The sequence below is a fragment of the Perca fluviatilis genome, chromosome 24, assembly GCF_010015445.1.
Source record: "Perca fluviatilis chromosome 24, GENO_Pfluv_1.0, whole genome shotgun sequence".
NCBI classification, from domain to species: domain Eukaryota; kingdom Metazoa; phylum Chordata; class Actinopteri; order Perciformes; family Percidae; genus Perca; species Perca fluviatilis.
In genome coordinates, this window is record NC_053135.1 from 21,409,325 (window position 1) to 21,422,289 (window position 12,965).

General features: G+C 41.2%; 1 protein-coding gene and 1 pseudogene across 1 annotated transcript in view; one reads left to right on the forward strand and one right to left on the reverse strand.

The window, feature by feature from the left end:
* Positions 1–12,965, reverse strand: part of LOC120554014 — a 256,741-nt gene that overhangs the window by 109,044 nt on the left and 134,732 nt on the right. The window lies entirely within an intron of this gene.
* Positions 1,600–12,965, forward strand: part of LOC120554657 — a 12,675-nt pseudogene continuing 1,309 nt past the window's right edge.

The window sequence follows — 12,965 nt, forward strand, 5'->3', positions numbered from 1 at the left end:
CATTCCCAATCTTACAGAGACGGAGAGCGTAGGTATATGTAAGGAGATAACATAGGCACAGGCTAATTACTGATCACTAACATGCTAGTTAACATTAGTCATTAAACCTAAACCGCTAATGGAAGTCCAAACTGCCTGTGAGCTTCTCCTGTACTATACGGTAATTCCTCTACTGTGTGACAGTAAGTCTCGTGGTTATGACCCAATCGTTAGCCTGTTGTTATAAAAGCGTCGGCTACGGAGCCATAACGTGAGCTACAAGGTAATGGAGCCTTTTATACATTGTCGTGTTTCTTTAGAAATAAACAACGGACAAATAGAGTCTTTAAACTCTTCAGATGTAAAGTTATTCTCAGTCAAAGTGACGGAAAAAAAAAATAAAAAATGCTAGTCAGTGGAATGCTAACAGGAGGTGATACCTTCGTAGCAACAAAATGGCGCCATCGGAGATTTGAGTTCTGAAGCGAAGCTTACCCCTTGGTTATACCCTTATTCTGGCTGTCAGAAAACACACCGTCTTCTCCACCAGAGTAAACTCAGACACAACAGGACTCTACTGTTTCCTCTGGAACCTTTCAGAATAAAATGCAGTGACCTAAATGTCTCTGTTACTGTTGTAGTGATGAGTGGAGGAGGATGCACAGGACAGAAAGGTGAAGATTGATTGTCATAATATAGTCTTGTCTCCATTAGAGGACAGAAAGATGACATTAGCCCTGGAGTCTTGTCTCCATTAGAGGACAGAAAGATGACATTAGTCCTGGAGTCTTGTCTCCATTAGAGGACAGAAAGATGACATTAGTCCTGAGAGTCTTGTCTCCATTAGAGGACAGAAAGATGACATTAGTCCTGGAGTCTTGTCTCCATTAGAGGACAGAAAGATGACGTTAGTGAGCAAGAGCAGAAATCATTCAGTGAAGAGCTTCAGACTTTATTTTCTGCTTGATAGCTTCTAGTTTCTCCAGCAGCTTCTGTTTCTGGAGATTAAAAAGTGGTCTTCCTCTCTTTCTAACAGGACCCATCAGAGACCAGACCCTGCTGAACCTGAACCTATCTTGTGTCTATGAAGTGTCCATGGAGCCACCGCTACTTTAAAAAAGTAGGCGACCTGGAAGGGAGAGGCAAATCGAAATGGAGGAGAGAGGATTGATGGAGAGACTTGAATGGCAGAAGGAGAGAATAGCGATGGGAAGGGAAATAGAAATGTTAAGGAGAAGACTGAGGTGAGTTGTGAACATCCAGCAAACTGGAACGAGTCTCATTGGATGGAACTACGTCCTGTCTGGGTTGTTTTGGGTCATGTCAGTCTCATGCATGAAAGGAATTATTGGAGTTGATGACTGAAATGAGAATATGTTTGGAAAATAATTTCCTGTCTCACTCAAAATATCTTTCTGTTTAGACAACATTTTGAAATATTATATTTAGATTTTTTTTAGATTCTGATTTCAAAAGATATTTTTATTGAGTTTTGGACAGAAAGTAAAGCATTATTGGCATTTAATTGTTAATAATTAGGCCTACAGACATATTCATATTAATATTATATTTTATGCAGGGAGACTTTACCTGAACATGTGACCCTCAATAAATGTGTTTTTCTATCAGGATCCAGCAGAGACCAGAGTCTCCTGAACCTGAACCCAGCTGTGTGTCCTTTAAGAGCGACCGGTCAAATGAACGCTTTATTCAGTTTAAAGGTCAACAACCCTCTGCTGAAAAGAGGTAAGCTGTTAATATTATTATAATATTGCTGATTCTAGGGCTGCAACAACGAATCGAAAAAATGTGATTATTAAAAGAGTTGGCAAGGAATTTCATTATCGATTTGGTTGTGCCGCAGAGATGTTTGAGTATAAAAAATAAATAAATTGAGTTGAGAGCAGAGCAAAAAATAAATAAAAAAAGAGCAGAGGCAGAGAAATCACTGTGTGTGTTTTCTATCAGGACCCATCAGAGACCAGAGTCTCCTGGACCTGAACCCAGCTGCGTGTCCTTCAAGAGTGACCCGGTCATATCAACGCTTTATTGACTTTAGAGGTCAACAACCCTCTGCTGAAAAGAGGTCAGCTGTTAATATTATTATATTACTGATTCATGTTTTAGCTTTTATGTATCCAGAGAAGTTTTTGGAGTTTATTTTCAGCATCTTTCTTCTTCACATATACTGTATTTATATTTTCACATCTGAAAGTTGTCCAGTTAACCTGTCTTCAACTCTTGACTTTAGGTAAATATTGGGTTTTTGTATAGTTTATTGAACTTCTTTGTGTTAATCTTGTTTTAGTTGCTGCTTGTATCTCCAGCAGTTTTTTGTCTGAATACTAAAAAGTGAGTTTCCATCCCTGTTGGTCTTACTCTCTGTGTAACAGGATCCATCAGAGACCAGACTCTGCTGGACCTGAACCCAGCTGTGTGTCCTTCAAGAGTGACCGGTCATATCAACGCCTCATTGAATTTAAAGGAGAGCAACCCTCTGCTGAAAAGAGGTAAGCTGTTAATATTATAATATTACTGACTCATGCTTTAACTTTAATTTATCCAGAGAAGTTTTTGGAGTTTATTTTCAGCATCTTTCTTCACATCCAGAGGTTAAATTGGGCCGGAGCGCAACAGAGCTCAGCTCCGTCTCCTTCAGCACCAAATATTGTTATTCCACTTGAATTTTTTTCGTCTCCTGGCAAATACATGGCATATGAGACTAATTAACAAGACAACGCCGAGACACCCAGGTTACATGGAATTATCAGACGTCATAATAGGCTCGTTGGAGATGAACTGCACCTCGTCTGTAAAGTGGACGAGAGCAGCAGCAGCAGCCGGGCAGGGTGCAAACTACAGCTACTCGGCTCCCCTTAATAAGACATGTGATTCGTGAAATTTTGGGGGTCTCTAAAAATATTGACAATGTGTCATTTGACGTGCAATTTCAGTTTTGTGTAATGTGATCATCGTGGATTATTTTGTGTACTATTGCAAAAATAGTCATTCATTCATTAATTCATACATGACAGCGATTTAAACCTAATTCACTCTAAATAAAGATAACTATACATGCTGTTCTTGTCATGAGCATCAAGGCGTGGCGGTGCTGCGGTGCAAATCCAACTCATGTTTAGTACATTTTAATTCAAAGATTTGTAGAAAAAATATAAACATTAAGGGCCATTAATCGGTGCGCAAAGTCCTTGAAATCTGTCCTGCAGTTAGCATCATATAGTCAGCTTGTTACGCCCCAATATCTTACTGCAGGTTCCAGTTAATCTTATAATGATGGGGAAATAAACGCCTCTTGTCCACGAGAGTCTCATTGATAGAGCCTGCGGTGAGCTGGAGTCCATCAATGAGAGCTAGCTAGCCTCCTAATGAGACCTCTGACATTCACAAAAATGCATTAAATCCAAATTCGGACAAGTGTTAGCTAAGCTTTGTAAGACCTTGGGGAACCTGTAATATACATGCCGTGACCAAATTCAAACTGTAAATATACTATAGTTAAGCCCTAAGTGTAGCTAGCTAGCGAATCGTTTCCCATTGAATACAATTGGACACATAGCTAGCTAGCTGCTCCTCCTAACAAGACCCTGGCGTTCACAAAAATGCCTTAATTTGAAATCGACACCACAGTTAGCTTTATAAGACATTTGGGTAGATGTTATTTAAGTGGTGGCGGAAATTCAAATTGTAAATATACTTTAGTTATGCCGAAAAGAGTAGCTAGTTAGCCGCAATATTTTCCCATTGTATTGAATGGGACATATAGCTAGCTTGCTAGCTAGCTGCTCCTTCTAACAAGACCCCTCACCTTCATAAAAATGCCTTAAATTCATATCGGACTGTTAGTGAGAGATAGCTTTTGTTAGCTTTGTAAGACCTTGGGGTTAGCTGTGATATCAGTGGCGTGGCGAAATTCAAACTGTAAATATATTATAGTTATGCCGGCAGCTGGCCGCGAGCCCCGTATGCAGTCTCCACAGAGGGTGACTTTACCCTGGGTATGGAGCCCAGCAGGCTGCCGCTTTCGTCAGACTGTGTGGAGCTCCTAAAGTCCGACACGTCTTACCAAATTTGCAATTAGCCATACATTTTCGTAAAACGCCGCCCATATTTCAGCTTTATATAGTTGATTTCTCGCTTAAAAAGTCTCAGAAGTGAATTTGGTAATGAAACATTGCAGTGTCTGGAATATGAGATTCTGTCGCTTCTCTAATGTATGTGTTTGGGGATTCGCTCAACCAATCAGCACGCAGCTCATCTAAATATTCATGACCATACCATATTTGGAAGAAAAGCTCTTGTTACAAATAGGGCCAAAACACAGGGATGCATTTTCAGCCCAACCAATGTTACATACCCCATTAGGACACCATAAGGAACAGTCTGAAATATCCTATATAATCATTCTATCACCCCTTTCAGGCTGAACAGGAAGTCAAAGAAACACTCACATCCTGTTAAAACGTCATCATGTTAGACTCCATGTTTTCTGTTGAGATGCTGAAGCATTGACCTCGTGCTATTATTGGTAAGCTAGTTTGATTTTGCAGTAGACACACGGTACAGAGTTTTCGTTTTAACTACGTCTGAACTGATTCCAAACTTTGGACACTTTCTGTTTTCTCCAGCCTGTCTCTTCTCTTCTCTTCTCTTATCTTATCTTAGTCCCTCACTGTTTATGCTGGTGTCAGTCTTCATGGCATGTGTCGCCAGCAGCATCAGCCTGGTGTGCGACAGTAATAATCCTCTGTGCAGAAACACCGTCAGCGATACAACGTTGGTGACATTAATTAAATAAAGTTTTGAGGCAAATCATTTTGCATCGAGGATTTTTAGTAACATAATTATTCGAGTTACTCGTGGAATCGTTTCAGCCCTAATCTTGTTTTAGTTGCTGCTTGTTGGTCACATGGTTGCTTCATTGAATTTAAAGGTCAACAACCCTCTGCTGAAAAGAGGTAAACTGTTAATAATAATATAATATTTCTGATTCTAGGGCTGCAACTAGGGGTGCAACGGATCAAAAAGTCACGGATCGGATCATTTTTTGGATCAGCAAAAAAAACAAAAAAAAGACAAATAAACATAAGTTTTGTCTTTTTGTTTATTAACACTTTTAAATTATTAAATTAAAATATATAAAATCAACTTAAAGTGCACCAGGCATAATATCTTCTTTTTAACATAATAATGAAAAACAACTTAAAGTGCAACATAAGAAGACACATCATCTTCCTTGAAACATGGATAGTGAAATAAAGCCTATGTCCACATCATCAAAGAAGAATAAAAGAAAGAAAGCAAAGCATACCTGAGCTTATAATTTCAAATTATTTTTCAAAAAGACAAGGATGTCTAGATTGTCTGGGGAGAGTGTGGACCTCTTTGCAGTCACTATGTCCCCTGCTGTTGAGAACACTCTCAGAAGGAACTGAAGAGCCTGGCACAGCGAGATAGCATCTTGCCATCTTGGCAATATGAGGGTATTTCCACTCATTGCTTTTCCACCATGTCAGTGGATCACCATCCACTGTAATGCTGCTTGCTGCCAGGTAGGATGCCACCTCCTCTGTGATGATGTCAGTAGGAGTCATGCTGTCCATGTCTTTGCTGGCAAAGGTCTCTCCAAAAAGCTCTGCCATCGCCGACTTCTTTTGTGGAGGAGATGTGTCCAAGTTTGCTCCTGTTGGCTCTGCAGCTTGACCCTGCAGAAAAAAAAGAATTTGTTGATTAATTAAACCTATTATTTATTTTCATGTTTCACAGACATGAAAAATGTGGCAATAACATTTAATAAAAGCCATTATTACTGAAAATAAAAAAATGATTTAGATTTAAATTGATCATTTTTAAATAATATTCTTTTTCTTTACCTCATCACAGTCTTCAGTGCCCAGACTGCTCACAATCTCAGTGGTGAGGTCACTGTATGTCCTCTGGCGTAGGGCAGGGTCCATGTGAGACAGGGACTTGAACCTCAGATCCAGGGCAGTAGATCTGTGAAGGTGGTCCTGTAGAGTAGGGGGTGAAGTGTATCTGGGAGGCAGGTCCTCTCTAATGGCAGTCTTGACAGGGTGATGATGTCTTTGACATTTTTCATCAGGGTCTTGTCGGTCAATGCAGAGTATATAGCTGCCTGCTGCTCCAGATAACGCTCCGACATATCATAAGTGGAGTTCCACCTTGTTGGGACATCATGTATGAGCTTATGAGTAGGCAGCTTTAGCATTTCTTGCTTTGTCTTAAGCACATGAGCAGCTGTTGTGCTTCGGTGGAAGTAGGAAACCACCTTCCTGATCCTCCCAAGGAGGCGGTCCATCCTATTGACTGAGTGCAACATGGGGCTGCTTAAATGCCGCGGTGATAAGCGGTTGTTGAGCAGCTTTCGTTTTCACTCCTGTCAGTGAAACACCGGGGTGATGTCTCTTCAAATGCGTGGCCGTGCTTGATGTGTTTCCACTGTCATATGGCTTTCTTATGCCACAGTGCCTACACACCGTCAGGGTTTTATCCACTAACCTCTTTCCTTCATCATTCTATTTGACAGGGGAGCCCAAATGCTCCCATACAGGGGATTTAAATGACGTGGGGCGTTCAAGCTCCTCCGTTCCTCCGCTCGCCATGACCACGCTGTGTGTGGACTCAACATGCGCACAACTATTTTTTTCAGAAATAAATCCGCGGATCACGTGTGTGCCGAACGGACGATATTGATCCGAACGGATCACGCATCAATGACGATCCGTTGCACCACTAGCTGCAACAACTAATCAGTAAAATCTGATTATTAAAAGAGTTGGCAACGAATTTGATTATCGATTGGTTGTGTCGCGCGACTATTAAGCCACTCAATGCGGAGATGCTTGAGAGTAAAAAGAGAGAGAGAGACCCGTAACGTTGTTCTGAAACACTCGGCGGAGGAGAGAAATCAGTACCACCTAAGTCATCCAAGGTGTGGGAGCATTCACACTAAATAAACCGAAAAGTTTGTAAATTGCAAGATATGCAAAAACAACACAGCATGGCACAGGCCCACCATGGTGGTGATTCAGCACCTAAAACGTAAACATGTTGGAGTCCTTGATGAGGAGGAAGGGAGTTCAACAGCAGGGTGAAGTCACTACAGAATCCTACTTCTGTTCCGTTTTGAAGTGAGGAATGTACCGTCTCTCCAGGACCTTTTCTGGTGTGCTGTGGGGTTTACTCGTTATCCAGCTGACTAGCATGACAAGCTAGCGTTAGCTCGTTAATAACAGTAGTAAAGCAGGGGGGGTATAGTCTGCAAGACTTAAGACACGGTTTTATTCACTCTCTGTTTTTGGCCCATTAATTTTTCAATCTGTAATGTATATATTCTGTGCTTTGTCCCATATCAGTTATTGTTGACAAATATGTGTGTGTTGTACTTTCTAGTTTCATTTTAAATTTCTTTTATAACACTTAAGCTCTCAAGCTGTGTTTAAATGTGGTGTATAAATGAACTTAACTTGCACTTACTACAACGATGGTAATAATTTTGTGTGTGTGTGCACGTGCTCTTTGGGTTACGTAGCTTTACTTTTAATTAATCCTTTTTTCCTAATTAATCGATTATTAAAATCGTTAGTTGCAGCCCTAGCCAATTTATGTTTCAACTTGTATGTATCCAAAGAAGTTTTGAAATATATTGGACCTGGTTTGGTCCAATATTATCTGGTGTGTTAGCCCCATTAAAATATTTTTAAATCTCTCATAGCCATAGGGGATTCTAAAAATCATGAATGGCAAAAATCTTACCAAATATTCTTCTCCAACTGGGAATACCAGGGGGGTGTATATGCCTCAGAGTGCCCCTTCCAGAGTAACTTCAACTGCACATCTCCTCTGGAGAACCAGCAGCCCTTGGTAAGTGTTTGTGTCACCTGGGTCAGGACACTATTTGCCATGAGAAGACTTCTGTCATTTGGGTCTGGACACTTAAGGCACAGTTTCAGTGAGTGGGTTCATGACCTGGCCTCATGATACCAGTCTGCTGCTTCAGGAGTCCTTTAGGCCAACCATGTTAACCCTTGTTTACTTCTTAGTTCTTTCTGTTGATACACAGTGGGGTCAGCAGGACCACCAACACTTTAATGTCAGGTGATTCTATGTTATCAGCACTTTAAGTCAAAAGACCTTTACCAGGGATGGAAATTAGCACCCGCCACCAGCCAAATGCGGGTGATTTTGTGTTGTGGCGGGTAAACCCGCTTCACCTACCGGCCACCGTGGCGGGTAAATAAAAATAGCATACCGTTTCACCCGGACACTTTAGAGAAGGCGCACCTTCAAAAAAAATGTGGCGTTACATCGCAGGCGTTCATAGATATATAGGCTACACTATCTATGGCAGGCGTTAAGAGGTCCGCTGAGAAAACATCTTAGGAGGAGCCAGTGGACAAAGAGGCGAAAGTCAAAAAACGTTTTTTTAAAGAACGATGGAGAAAAGCAGACAATGGGGAGTCCCGCGATTGGTTAGTTTACGACGAGACAAATCCGATAGTGTACTGCTCTGTATGTCGTCAAGACGCTTCAGAAGATGCCAAAATTAATAGTTTCATTGTTGGGACTAAAAACCTAAAACTGGAAGCCATAAAAGCTGAAGGTTTACATAAATATTTTTGTTCATGTAAATGCCCTCTGTAAATGGTGCCCTGCTGGTAGGTTTTACAACATGACCTACTTTCACTTAACTACGGTGCAGTAAAGTCAATCAGATGTCTGTGATCTGCGCGACAGTACAGTGGGACGTCTGCCTTCAACAGAGCGACAGTAATAACTAGGGCCGGGACTTTAACGCGTTAATTAAGATTAATTAATTACAGACTTTAATGCGTTAATTAATTACACAAAAAAATTAATTTTTTATGCATTTTAATCACACTTATTTTTGCACCACGGGACATTTCTCACTGGATGAGTTTGGGCGGACCGATTATACTGGAGCACCAACTACAGTGCCTTGCGAAAGTATTCGGCCCCCTTGAACGTTTCGACCTTTTGCCACATTTCAGGCCTCAAACATAAAGATATAAAACTGTAATTTTTTGTGAAGAATCAACAACAAGTGGGTCCCAATTATGAAGTGGAACGAAATTCATTGGCTATTTCAAACTTTTTTAACAAATAAAAACTGAAAAGAGGTAAGGTGCAAAATTATTCAGCCCCTTTACTTTCAGTGAAGCAAACTCTCTCCAGAAGTTCAGTGAGGATCTCTGAATGATCCAATGTTGACCTAAATGACTAATGATGATAAATAGAATCCACCTGTGTGTAATCAAGTCTCCGTATAAATGCACCTGCTCTGTGATAGTCTCAGAGGTCAGTGTAAAGCGCAGAGAGCATCATGAAGAACAAGGAACACACCAGGCAGGTCCGAGATACTGTTGTGGAGAAGTTTAAAGCCGGTTGGATACAAAAGATTTCCCAAGCTTTAAACATCCCAAGGAGCACTGTGCAGCGATAATATTGAAATGGAAGGAGTATCAGACCACTACAAATCTCTGAAGACCCGCCGTCCCTCTAAACTTTCAGCTCATACAATGAGAAGACTGATCAGAGATGCACAAGAGGCCCATGATCACTCTGGATGAACTGCAGAGATCTACAGCTGAGGTGGGAGACTCTGTCCATAGGACAACAATCAGTCGTATACTGCACAAATCTGGCCTTTATGGAAGAGTGGCAAGAAGAAAGCCATTTCTTAAAGATATCCATAAAAAGTGTCGTTTAAAGTTTGCCAAAAGCCACCTGGGAGACACACCAAAATGTGGAAGAAGGTGCTGTGGTCAGATGAAACAAAATCGAACTTTTGGCAACAATGCAAAACGTTATGTTTGGCGTAAAAGCAACACAGCTCATCACCCTAACACACCATCCCCACTGTCAAACATGGTGGTGGCAGCATCATGGTTTGGGCCTGCTTTTCTTCAGCAGGGACAGGGAGATGGTTAAAATTGATGGGAAGATGGATGGAGCCAAATACAGGACCATTCTGGAAGAAAACCTGATGGAGTCTGCAAAGACCTGAGACTGGGACGGATTTGTCTTCCAACAAGACAATGATCCAAAAATAAAGCAAAATCTACAATGGAATGGTTCACAAATAAACATATCCAGGTGTTAGAATGGCCAAGTCAAAGCAGACCTGTCATCGAGATCTGTGGAAAGAACTGGAAACTGCTGTTCACAAACGCTCTCCATCCAACCTCACTGCTCGAGCTGTTTTTGCAAGGAGGAATGGGCAAAAATGTGCAGTCTCGATGTGCAAAACTGATAGAGACATACTAGCGACTTACAGCCGTATCGCAGAAAAGTGCTACAAAGTATTAACTTAAGGGGCTGAATAATTTTGCACGCAATATTTCAGTTTTTATTTGTTTAAAAGGTTTGAAATATCAATAAATTTTCCACTTCATGATTGTGTCCCACTTGTTGTTGATTCTTCACAAAAAATTACAGTTTTATATCTTTATGTTTGAGGCCTGAAATGTGGCAAAAGGTCGAAAAGTTCAAGGGGGCCGAATACTTTCGCAAGGCACTGTAGCGTCAATGACTTCAGACAACAACAAACCACAGTGAACATGAACGAAGAAGCTGACGAGACCGTTTTGGTTGGCCCCGCAGATGGGACATTTTGTTATAAAAAACGAACGGATGGAAGCGTCGATAAGAGAGCGTGGTTGTGTGCAAGCTATGCAACAAGGAATTCGCATATTACCGCAGCACATTGTAGCAAAAAGAGCGACCGATTCTACTCTTGCTCAAAAAGCCAGAGTCTTTTAAGAACCACCGGTCACTTCTCAAAGTTTCCCCTTTAATTATTGTGTTCCTTGAAAGGCAGACCAAGAAATGAATACTCAGGATTCGTTCAGTTAAACTATAACAATCTTTAGTAAAATGATATTGCAAACAGATCTTTCATATGCATATGGATCAGCCGCTCCTTCGAGACTTTCTCTCACTAACCACCAACAAAGTCTCTCCGGGTCTGACCCCGGACCTTCCTTTTCCCTTTTCTTTTATTCATCTTCAGGTTCCTCCTCTCGCCATTGCGTGTGGGCCGCCAATTGGTTGGATATCACTCAGACTTTCTGTCTCCGAGAAGATAGAGAAGTTGCGCGCTAGAGATTGTCTGTTCCTTTAAGAGATTTCAGTAGGTGCATTCTGTTCCAATTGTTTATTAAACAAATGAGGAGCACTCTTGCTCCACTAAATCTGAACCCGTCTTATCTTACACATGCCAGACAGGAGGAGACAGCGAGGCCATCCCAGGCTACAGCACATTCTTATTCTAAACCCAATATATTCCTACAACATCGAGCCATTTAGCAGCTAGCGTGGACGTTAGCCCGACTCTGATCCCCACCCGACCTACACTCCACCAGATGACTGGTTTAAGGACCAGGGTAACTAGTCTGAATGTACTTGAAAGTATTGTGTTTTACTAAAGAAGGTCTACCTACCTATAGGCTACCTGAATTTTTGAAATGTACTATATTTCTAAATATGCTATTGCCACACTTAATGGCAAAAATTGCACTGGTCTGCTGGACTTGGTTGAACAAAAATAAACAATATTTTGTTGCTTAAGCTTATGTATTCAGTCATTCAACGGTATACTAAAAATCCATGTGAAAAAAATTACTTCTCACTGTTCTCAGGTCAAATATTTATGCAATTAAAATGCGATTAATTTCGATTAATTAATTACAAAGCCTGTAATTAATTAGATTAATTTTTTTAATCGAGTCCCGGCCCTAGTAATAACCTAACATACCATCATTACTGAGTTTAAACTACATTCACTGTTATGTTTGCACTGAATAACGCATTCAATAAACAGAAACATAACTCTTGCGGCGCGCATGAACAGATGCAATATTAGCTCACACATAAAATAGCACCCTCGTGAATTAGCCTACTGTTGCTAACGTACATTCATAAATCCTGCATAACATCGTCCCGTACCTACAGGACCTCAGACTGACTTATTGATGCACAGAGTAGTGTCGACAAACTTAGTCCAGTGAGGGGAGAAAGGAAAGGGTGATAGCGCTCCACTTTTAACGCTTTTTTCTCTCTCGCTCGAGACCGCTGTGTCCAACGTTAGAAGGTAGAGCGAGCTACAGCTGACAGGGAGAGAGAGAGGATGTATCACTACAGCCAATCTTGTCTGCTCAAAGCGATGGTCTTCACGTAAAGGGGAAAAAAGTAGCTTCCACTTAAGGAGCCCTATGTCCTGTCTTTGTGTATTTGCTAGTTTAAGACCCGACCTCTCGTCAATTTCCACGTCCAGCCCACCGGCAGGGGGACACATCACGATGATGGCTCGCACAACCCTACTCTGTGACCTACTGACTGTCCAGCTATCCAGTCCCTCTATTGAGAATTATGACCCCACCCCTGCTATCCAGCTCTGGCATCAGGCTAGCATCCGGCCTAGAAGGCCAGAGTTCATGGAGGGGAAGAAGAACGCTCAGGAAAGCACCTCTGAAACTTCAGAATCTGATTCTGATGAGCAGGAGTAAATTGTACTTGGAGTGGGGAGGATGGGTGGAGGAATGTTAGTTTTTTGTTTAATCTGCCCTAGTCATTTAATGAAATGTTTATCAGTTTGTGGTTTGTGTATGTATAAAAGAGAAAGAGTCAGTGTTTCATTGAGACTTGAGATTAAATAAACTGCTTAAGTATTGTAGATCTTGTATTAATTTCCACATGCAGTTACACATTGTCTGTTAAAAACAAGAAAGTGGCTGGTAAAAACATTGAGTGGCTGGTAGATTTTGAAATCCACCAGCCACAGTGGCCGGTGGACAAAAAATTTAATTTCCATCCCTGACCTTTACCTTGTGTGTGTCTCTGTGTGGACAGACATGATGTGAGCTAATTCTTCCTGATTCCTCCACAGAGTGGACCAGGACAGCTCAGAGGTTCCCAGTGGTCAGTCT